This window comes from Oncorhynchus nerka, linkage group LG8 (genome assembly GCF_034236695.1).
Source record: "Oncorhynchus nerka isolate Pitt River linkage group LG8, Oner_Uvic_2.0, whole genome shotgun sequence".
Taxonomy (NCBI): domain Eukaryota; kingdom Metazoa; phylum Chordata; class Actinopteri; order Salmoniformes; family Salmonidae; genus Oncorhynchus; species Oncorhynchus nerka.
Window position 1 is genome coordinate 45276813 of NC_088403.1, and position 10699 is coordinate 45287511.

A 10699-nucleotide genomic window follows, 5' to 3' on the forward strand; every position below is an offset into this window, starting at 1 on the left:
CTGCAAGCGATTTCGGACGTCAAGTAAGGGACCGTGTTTGCAATATGGACTTTCTCACTAACCATACAGGTACTGCCGAAATCTTCCCTTAAGGTATGAAAAACCTTAGCATTTATATTTATCTCATGAGAAGGACAATGTTGGTCCAGTGTGTTTGTGTGTATATGTATTACGCCATGAAAGTGACTAGCCACTTCATCATTCTTCCAGAGTCAGTCCCCTAATTATTTTGAATGGGCTTTGCGATTATACATTACATTTGTGAAAATGCAGTTGTTTAAAATATATATTTATCAGAATATATTTGTGATTGCGGCTGAATTTACTCCTGCCAAATGCCTTTTAATATAATGTTGCGCTGACGAACATTGCGCTACATTTTTGCCCTTTTAAGGCCATTCAAAAGCTAACAAACATTAGAAAACTACAGGTCTACTTCCTTGAAAATGTTGCTGCACTTTTTGATGCACGTTAACACAACCATTGGAACAAAGTGTTGTTGTTTCGTAAACTCCATGTTCAGTTGGATGAGAGCACGAATGGCCAGCGATCAAGCGTCAAAAAAATTACACCACAAGTCTCTGTGGCGCAATTTTTAGCATGTTAGACTGTTAATCTAAAGGTTGGTGGTTCGAGTCCACCCAGGGACGACAGTTCTCAGTTTGTTGTGCTCCATGATGTGGATGTGACATCCTGAACCTGTAAGGAGATTCCTCTTATTTTACCCTGCTGATGGTCAATGCCAACACAAGCCTCTCCAGTGCAATCAGTTAGCGTGTTTGACTGTCAATCTAAAGGTTAGTGCTTCGACACCACCCAGGGATGACATTTTTCAGATTGTGGAGATGTGAACTGACCCTTCCTGACTTGGCGTGAGCTTCCATGAGACTTTGGCCTCCTGAGGGTCAGTATAACCACAAGTCTCTGTGGTGCAATTGGTTGGTGCGTTAGACTGTTAATTTAAAAGTTGGTGATTTGAGCCCACCCAGGGATGCTGTCTTTCTGTTTCTAGTGATATGGAAGACCTTCCTGGCCTTACAGTAAGCTTGCTTTTGACCTGCTGTGTTTCCTGTTGTCACATGTGATTGGTGTGTTGTTGAACATGAAAGATGACAAGTTACGATACCTACTGGTAAAATGCCTGTCAATGGTCTCTGATCTTCTGTTACTCAATAGCTTGATCATTCTGTGTTCTCCAAGGAACATGTAATTTATTCTTATTAATCTGGCTGGTATGACAACGTAAATGATGTCAATCTGGCATGAAAAACCTTAGCATTTATATTTATCTCGAGAAGGACAATGTTGGTCCAGTGTGTTTGTGTGTATATGTACGCCTATACGCCATGAAAGTGACTAGCCACTTCATCATTCTTCCGGAGTCAGTCCCCTAATAATTTTGAATGGGCTTGGCGATTATATATTACATTTGTGAAAATGCAGTTGTTTAAAATATATATTTATCAGAATATATTTGTGATTGCGGCTGAATTTACTCCTGCCAAATGCCTTTTAATATAATGTTGCGCTGACGAACATTGCGCTACATTTTTGCCCTTTTAAGGCCATTCAAAAAGCTAACAAACATTAGAAAACTACAGGTCTACTTCCTTGAAAATGTTGCTGCACTTTTGATGCACGTTAACACAACCATTGGAACAAAGTGTTGTTGTTTCAAACTCCATGTTCAGTTGGATGAGAGCACGAATGGCCAGCGATCAAGCGTCAGGGTCAATTACACCACAAGTCTCTGTGGCGCAATTGGTTAGCGCGTTAGACTGTTAATCTAAAGGTTGGTGGTTCGAGCCCACCCAGGGACGACAGTTCTCAGTTTGTTGTGCTCCATGATGTGGATGTGACATCCTGAACCTGTAAGAGATTCCTCTTATTTTACCCTGCTGATGGTCAATGCCAACACAAGCCTCTCCAGTGCAATCAGTTAGCGTGTTTGACTGTCAATCTAAAGGTTAGTGCTTCGACACCACCCAGGGATGACATTTTTCAGATTGTGGAGATGTGAACTGACCCTTCCTGACTTGGCGTGAGCTTCCATGAGACTTTGGCCTCCTGAGGGTCAGTATAACCACAAGTCTCTGTGGTGCAATTGGTTGGTGCGTTAGACTGTTAATTTAAAAGTTGGTGATTTGAGCCCACCCAGGGATGCTGTCTTTCTGTTTCTAGTGATATGGAAGACCTTCCTGGCCTTACAGTAAGCTTGCTTTTGACCTGCTGTGTTTCCTGTTGTCACATGTGATTGGTGTGTTGTTGAACATGAAAGATGACAAGTTATGACAATGATACCTACTGGTAAAATGCCTGTCAATGGTCTCTGATCTTCTGTTACTCAATAGCTTGATCATTCTGTGTTCTCCAAGGAACATGTCATTTATTCTTATTAATCTGGCTGGTATGACAACGTAAATGATGTCAATCTGGCATGTAGGGGAAGACCCCCCTGTATTGGACAAAAATGAATGGCAAGATATTGGCAGTGGCCAAACCATATACACATTGTCCAATACCACCCAATTTGGCGTTGATTCATGCAAAGCATATTGCAAATGCCATATGGCTATTGCCAGTTGTAACACTAAAAATTCAACAGGTGGCGAATCCGCTCCACCGTGGTTTTTCATATTTGATATGTAACCCAAGTCAACGTCCAAAAGCAAAATTTTGAAAAAATGATTTTTTGTAAAAACTTATCACCCCTTTAAAAAGTGCTTTCTGGACCGTTTTTCAGAAATTCTTTTTTACGATTTTTTTTGTCAATTACACATGTGTAAGAACTGTATGAATACACTTTTGTCCAATTTTATTATCATAATTTTTTTTTTTTTACATGCGCATAAGGAATATGTTTTGTCCATTTTCAATATGATTTCATAGGAAAAAAAGTCAAAAGTCAAAAATGTCAAAATTTTGTAAAAACTTCACACACCCTTAAAAAGTGCTTTCTGGACAAAAGTCAAAAATGTTTTTCAAAATTCTTTCAAATTTTGTGTCAATTACACACGTATAAGAACTGTATCAACATACTTTAGTTGTATTTTAATATCATATATATTTTTTTTTTTTTACTTGTGCATAAGGAATATGATTTGTCCATTTACAATATGATTTCATAGGAAGTCAAAAGTCAAAGTCAAAATTCACTTTTTTGGGGCCAAATGCCATATGAAATTTGACATGCTCAAAAATGTTAAATTGACTGGTCTGATGAACACAGGATGGCCGAGCAGTGATAGTTGTACATTTCCATCACTCGTTGTGTTGATTTCATCATGTCCATTAGGTGATGTTTTTCACTATAGAATCATATTGCAAGTGCGCATGCATTTGCAATATGGTTCAATGGACAATTACCATATGAAATTTGACATGCTCAAAAATGCTAAATTGACTGGCCCGATGAACTCGGGATGGCTGGGCAGTGATTCTGGTTCATCTCAATGGCTCGTTAGGGTTGATTTCAGAATGTCCATTAGGTGATGTTTTTTATAGAATCATATTGCAAATGCATTGTTGTGCAACTGGTAACCCAAAAATAAAAATAAGGTGATTTCTATATGTCCATTTGTTTATGTTTTCTTACTTTTGCAAAGTCACTGTGCATTTGCAATATGGTTCAATGGGCAGGTACCATCAGGAATTTGTCATGCTCAAAAATCCTGCAGGAATGTGAAATTGACTGGCCCGATGAACTCGGGATGGCTGGGCAGTGATTCTGGTTCATCTCAATGGCTCGTTAGGGTTGATTTCAGAATGTCACTTTTGGTGATGGTACCTCACTGTTTAAACATATTGCAAATGGACAAGAGTCACCAGCAAGTCACCGTCCATCAGTCAATTAGATATCATTCTGACAACAAACTGATACAAACTGACACTAAACCCACTTTTTCCAACTCGTTTAGTAGCCAACTATCACATACTTCAGAGCTGGCCCAAAATTCACAACGCCTTATGTTCAAACCATAAAAAAAACATAAAACACGTAGTTACGTTCTAGCTGCGGGTCCATTTCTTATGTTATGTGTAGGCCTAGCTGAGGCGACCCCGAATCCCGAGTTTCGGCTCGATAGGTCCTTCGGTGCCCGAGTAAAACCCTAATTGGTGCTGAAAATCCACTTTTTTCAATGCCTTGCTATGGGGTCCTTGAATGAGCTATCGGACCGAAACGTTGGGGTCCGTCTCTATGGGCCGAGCCGGTTTCAATGCACCTAGTCTTGTGTCTCTGAGACATTTCTAAATGTCGCCATTTTCGTAATGGTCAAAATGAATTGAAGTCATTGCAAATGTACGAGGCTATTTCTCGGTCCGAGAACCTTCTAGAGCCACCTAACTCACCACGCACTATCGACCCGAGGTCTAGAACAGGTTTCTAAAGTTTCGAACTCTAGGTCTGACGGTTCTTTTTAGCTCGAACAAAGCTAACTATTGGAGGCACTGTCTGTCTCTACAAACCCCAATACGTCCCTCCTTCCAAGTTGTGTGTCTGTGTGATTTAGTTTTCCTTTGAAATTTTATGGGAAAAATGACTGATTTACAGTTCATGGGGTTGCCTAATCACACATATGAAGTTTTGGACAGATCTGACTTTTTTAACCCCTCGAAACAGCCCCTGAGACACCAATTAAGGCACTTCCGGTTGGCACAGGAAGCTATAAGTCAACACATATCCTCACTGTGGTATGCTTTTACAGAATCCTGAGTTTTAAGTCCTTACGTTAAGAATTGACTGATTTACACAGGGTTGAATGCACTATGTCTATCAAACTGCAGGCAGGGTATGGAAAAACACTTTTAGGGTGATTTTAACCACTTCCGGTTGGTCCAGGAAGCTTAGAATCAACACAGGTAGACCTCATACTGCCCTGATGGACTGTTACTAAAGACAGGTTCATACGGCATTCATAACCCATATAGACTTCAGGTTGAATTTAGGGGTGCAGGCAATGTATTCCTATGGGGAGACAAGTCAATGCAAACTGTTTGAAGTAAACACCTTCTTTTAACTATTAAGGGTTAATGCCACACGGTCAAGGTTAGGCTTGCACGGATCGGAAGGACCTTAGGAACGTACCTGAGGTCAAATTGTGCTTCTCACCCTAAAGGTTCTCTCACTGTCACCCAAAAGCAAATGACGTGGTGGGGCAGGCTTAATTTTGGGCCTACTTTTCTCATGGTCGCTGCGCTCAGACCGAGCGAGCTACGGTCAAGCGGGATATCTCGTTGAACTCGGCACGGCCTAGAGATTATGTTTATGCCATTGCCTGCTCTCTGTGTCTTTGAGCACCGCCATGGCATTCTGAAATCAACACAAAAATGGCATCACCATAGTCTCCAGACTGTGCCGAGTTCAACGAGACGCCCTAGTCACACAGCCCCGCTTGAAGTTTTCGAGATAAGGCCCCGTCGTGAATCGTGATGTTTTGTCCAATAGCAATATGATTGCTTATGCCCTCTTGTGGGAATTTCCGGGACGGCGGAAAAATGACCTAAATCTTATTATTTTTGTAAAACGGAAACCGAATGTCCGACAAAGTTTATTTGATGACTTCCTGGTAGGTCCGGCCCTGCCGCTCGGCCCGACGCCGTCCACTGATTTTACAAGCGATTTCGGACGTCTAGTAAGGGACCGTACATTTGCAATATGGACTTTCTCACTAACCATACAGGTACTGCCGAAATCTTCCCTTAAGGTATGAAAAACCTTAGCATTTATATTTATCTCTTTGAGAGAAGGACAATGTTGGTCCAGTGTGTTTGTGTGTATATGTACGCCTATACGCCATGAAAGTGACTAGCCACTTCATCATTCTTCCAGAGTCAGTCCCCTAATTATTTTGAATTGGCTTTGCGATTATACATTACATTTGTGAAAATGCAGTTGTTTAAAATATATATTTATCAGAATATATTTGTGATTGCGGCTGAATTTACTCCTGCCAAATGCCTTTTAATATAATGTTGCGCTGACGAACATTGCGCTACATTTTTGCCCTTTTAAGGCCATTCAAAAAGCTAACAAACATTAGAAAACTACAGGTCTACTTCCTTGAAAATGTTGCTGCACTTTTGATGCACGTTAACACAACCATTGGAACAAAGTGTTGTTGTTTCGTAAACTCCATGTTCAGTTGGATGAGAGCACGAATGGCCAGCGATCAAGCGTCAGGGTCAATTACACCACAAGTCTCTGTGGCGCAACTGTTTAGCATGTTAGACTGTTAATCTAAAGGTTGGTGGTTCGAGTCCACCCAGGGACGACAGTTCTCAGTTTGTTGTGCTCCATGATGTGGATGTGACATCCTGAACCTGTAAGGAGATTCCTCTTATTTTACCCTGCTGATGGTCAATGCCAACACAAGCCTCTCCAGTGCAATCAGTTAGCGTGTTTGACTGTCAATCTAAAGGTTAGTGCTTCGACACCACCCAGGGATGACATTTTTCAGATTGTGGAGATGTGAACTGACCCTTCCTGACTTGGCGTGAGCTTCCATGAGACTTTGGCCTCCTGAGGGTCAGTATAACCACAAGTCTCTGTGGTGCAATTGGTTGGTGCGTTAGACTGTTAATTTAAAAGTTGGTGATTTGAGCCCACCCAGGGATGCTGTCTTTCTGTTTCTAGTGATATGGAAGACCTTCCTGGCCTTACAGTAAGCTTGCTTTTGACCTGCTGTGTTTCCTGTTGTCACATGTGATTGGTGTGTTGTTGAACATGAAAGATGACAAGTTACGATACCTACTGGTAAAATGCCTGTCAATGGTCTCTGATCTTCTGTTACTCAATAGCTTGATCATTCTGTGTTCTCCAAGGAACATGTAATTTATTCTTATTAATCTGGCTGGTATGACAACGTAAATGATGTCAATCTGGCATGAAAAACCTTAGCATTTATATTTATCTCTCAGAAGGACAATGTTGGTCCAGTGTGTTTGTGTGTATATGTACGCCTATACGCCATGAAAGTGACTAGCCACTTCATCATTCTTCCGGAGTCAGTCCCCTAATAAATTTGAATGGGCTTGGCGATTATATATTACATTTGTGAAAATGCAGTTGTTTAAAATATATATTTATCAGAATATATTTGTGATTGCGGCTGAATTTACTCCTGCCAAATGCCTTTTAATATAATGTTGCGCTGACGAACATTGCGCTACATTTTTGCCCTTTTAAGGCCATTCAAAAAGCTAACAAACATTAGAAAACTACAGGTCTACTTCCTTGAAAATGTTGCTGCACTTTTGATGCACGTTAACACAACCATTGGAACAAAGTGTTGTTGGTTCGTAAACTCCATGTTCAGTTGGATGAGAGCACGAATGGCCAGCCATCAAGCGTTTGGGTCAATTACACCACAAGTCTCTGTGGCGCAATTGGTTAGCGCGTTAGCCTGTTAATCTAAAGGTTGGTGTTTCGAGCCCACCCAGAGACGACAGTTCTCAGTTTGTTGTGCTCCATGATGTGGATGTGACATCCTGAACCTGTAATGAGATTCCTCTTATTTTACCCTGCTGATGGTCAATGCCAACACAAGCCTCTCCAGTGCAATCAGTTAGCGTGTTTGACTGTCAATCTAAAGGTTAGTGCTTCGACACCACCCAGGGATGACATTTTTCAGATTGTGGAGATGTGACCTGACCCTTCCTGACTTGGCGTGAGCTTCCATGAGACTTTGGCCTCCTGAGGGTCAGTATAACCACAAGTCTCTGTGGTGCAATTGGTTGGTGCGTTAGACTGTTCATTTAAAAGTTGGTGATTTGAGCCCACCCAGGGATGCTGTCTTTCTGTTTCTAGTGATATGGAAGACCTTCCTGGCCTTACAGTAAGCTTGCTTTTGACCTGCTGTGTTTCCTGTTGTCACATGTGATTGGTGTGTTGTTGAACATGAAAGATGACAAGTTATGATACCTACTGGTAAAATGCCTGTCAATGGTCTCTGATCTTCTGTTACTCAATAGCTTGATCATTCTGTGTTCTCCAAGGAACATGTAATTTATTCTTATTAATCTGGCTGGTATGACAACGTAAATGATGTCAATCTGGCATGTAAAAGACCCCCTGTATTGGACAAAAATGAATGGCAAGATATTGGCAGTGGCCAAACCATATACACATTGTCCAATACCACCCAATTTGGCGTTGATTCATGCAAAGCATATTGCAAATGCCATATGGCTATTGCCAGTTGTAACACTAAAAATTCAACAGGTGGCGAATCCGCTCCACCGTGGTTTTTCATATTTGATATGTAACCCAAGTCAACGTCCAAAAGCAACATTTTGAAAAAATGATTTTTTTGTAAAAAACTTATCACCCCTTTAAAAAGTGCTTTCTGGACCGTTTTTCGAAATTCTTTCGATTTTTTTGTCAATTACACATGTGTAAGAACTGTATGAATACACTTTTGTCCAATTTTATTATCATAATTTTTTTTTTTTTACATGCGCATAAGGAATATGTTTTGTCCATTTTCAATATGATTTCATACGAAGTCAAAAGTCAAAAATGTCAAAATTTTGGGAAAAACTTCACACACCCTTAAAAAAGTGCTTTCTGGACCGTTTTTCAAAATTCTTTCGAATTTTTTGTCAATTACACATGTGTAAGAACTGTATGAATACACTTTTGTCCAATTATATTATCATTTTTTTTTTTTTTTTTTTTTTTTTACATCCGCATAAGTAATATGTTTTGTCCAATTTCAATATGATTTCAGGAAGGAAGTCAAAAGTCAAAAATGTCAAAATTTTGTAAAAATTTCACCACACCCTTAAAAAGTGCTTTCTGGACCGTTTTTCGAAATTCTTTCAAATTTTGTGTCAATTACACACGTATAAGAACTGTATCAACATACTTTAGTTGTATTTTAATATCATATATATATTTTTTTCTTTTTACTTGTGCATAAGGAATATGATTTGTCCATTTACAATATGATTTCATAGGAAGTCAAAAGTCAAAGTCAAAATTCACTTTTTTTGGGGCCAAATGCCATATGAAATTTGACATGCTCAAAAATGTTAAATTGACTGGTCTGATGAACACAGGATGGCCGAGCAGTGATAGTTGTACATTTCCATCACTCGTTGTGTTGATTTCATCATGTCCATTAGGTGATGTTTTTCACTATAGAATCATATTGCAAGTGCGCATGCATTTGCAATATGGTTCAATGGACAATTACCATATGAAATTTGACATGCTCAAAAATGCTAAATTGACTGGCCCGATGAACTCGGGATGGCTGGGCAGTGATTCTGGTTCATCTCAATCGCTCGTTAGGGTTGATTTCAGAATCATTAATGTTTTTTTACATTCATATTGTGGTGTTTTGTGCAACTGGTAACCCAAAAATAAAAATAAGATTCATATGTCCATTTGTTTATGTTTTCAAAGTCACTGTGCATTTGCAATATGGTTCAATGGGCATTTTGTCATGCAACTGGCTGTGATTCTGGTTCATCTCAATCGCTCGTTAGGGTTGATTTCAAAATAAAATTGCAAATACGTGCATTGTTGTGAACCCAAAAATAAAAATAAGGTATTTCTATATGTCCATTTGTTTATGTTTTCTTACTTTTGCAAAGTCACTGCATTTGCAATATGGTTCAATGGGCAGGTACCATCACGATTTTGTCATGCTATAAAAATCCTGCAGGAATGCAAAATTGACTGGTCTGATGAACACAGGATGGCCGAGCAGTGATAGTTGTACATTTCCATCACTCGTTGTGTTGATTTCATCATGTCCATTAGGTGATGTTTTTCACTATAGAATCATATTGCAAGTGCGCGTGCATTTGCAATATGGTTCAATGGACAATTACCATATGAAATTTGACATGCTCAAAAATGCTAAATTGACTGGCCTGATGAACACAGGGTGGCCGAGCAGTGATAGTTGTACCTTTCCATCACTCGTTGTGTTGATTTCATCATGTCCATTTGTTTATGTTTTCTCACTTTTGCAAAGTCACTGTGCATTTGCAATATGGTTCAATGGGCAGGTACCATCACAAATTTGTCATGCTATAAAAACCCTGCAGGAATGTGAAATTGACTGGCCCGATGAACTCGGGATGGCTGGGCAGTGATTCTGGTTCATCTCAATGGCTCGTTAGGGTTGATTTCAGAATGTCACTTTTGGTGATGGTACCTCACTGTTTAAACATATTGCAAATGGACAAGAGTCACCAGCAAGTCACCGTCCATCAGTCAATTAGATATCATTCTGACAACAAACTGATACAAACTGACACTAAACCCACTTTTTCCAACTCGTTTAGTAGCCAACTATCACATACTTCAGAGCTGGCCCAAAATTCACAACGCCTTATGTTCAAACCATAAAAAAACATAAAACACGTAGTTACGTTCTAGCTGCGGGTCCATTTCTTATGTTATGTGTAGGCCTAGCTGAGGCGACCCCGAATCCCGAGTTTCGGCTCGATAGGTCCTTTGGCGCCCAGTAAAACCCTAATTGGTGCTGAAAATCCACTTTTTCAATGCCTTGCTATGGGGTCCTTGAATGAGCTATCGGACCGAAACGTTGGGGTCCGTCTCTATGGGCCGAGCCGGTTTCAATGCACCTAGTCTTGTGTCTCTGAGACATTTCTAAATGTCGCCATTTTCGTAATGGTCAAAATGAATTGAAGTCATTGCAAATGTACGAGGCTATTTCTCGGT

General features: G+C 40.0%; 1 non-coding gene across 1 annotated transcript; it reads left to right on the forward strand.

The window, feature by feature from the left end:
• Positions 1-1746: 1746 nt before the first annotated feature.
• trnan-guu (transfer RNA asparagine (anticodon GUU)) lies at positions 1747-1820 on the forward strand. The gene has a single exon. It is a non-coding gene; the product is annotated as a tRNA-Asn (tRNA).
• Positions 1821-10699: the final 8879 nt, after the last annotated feature.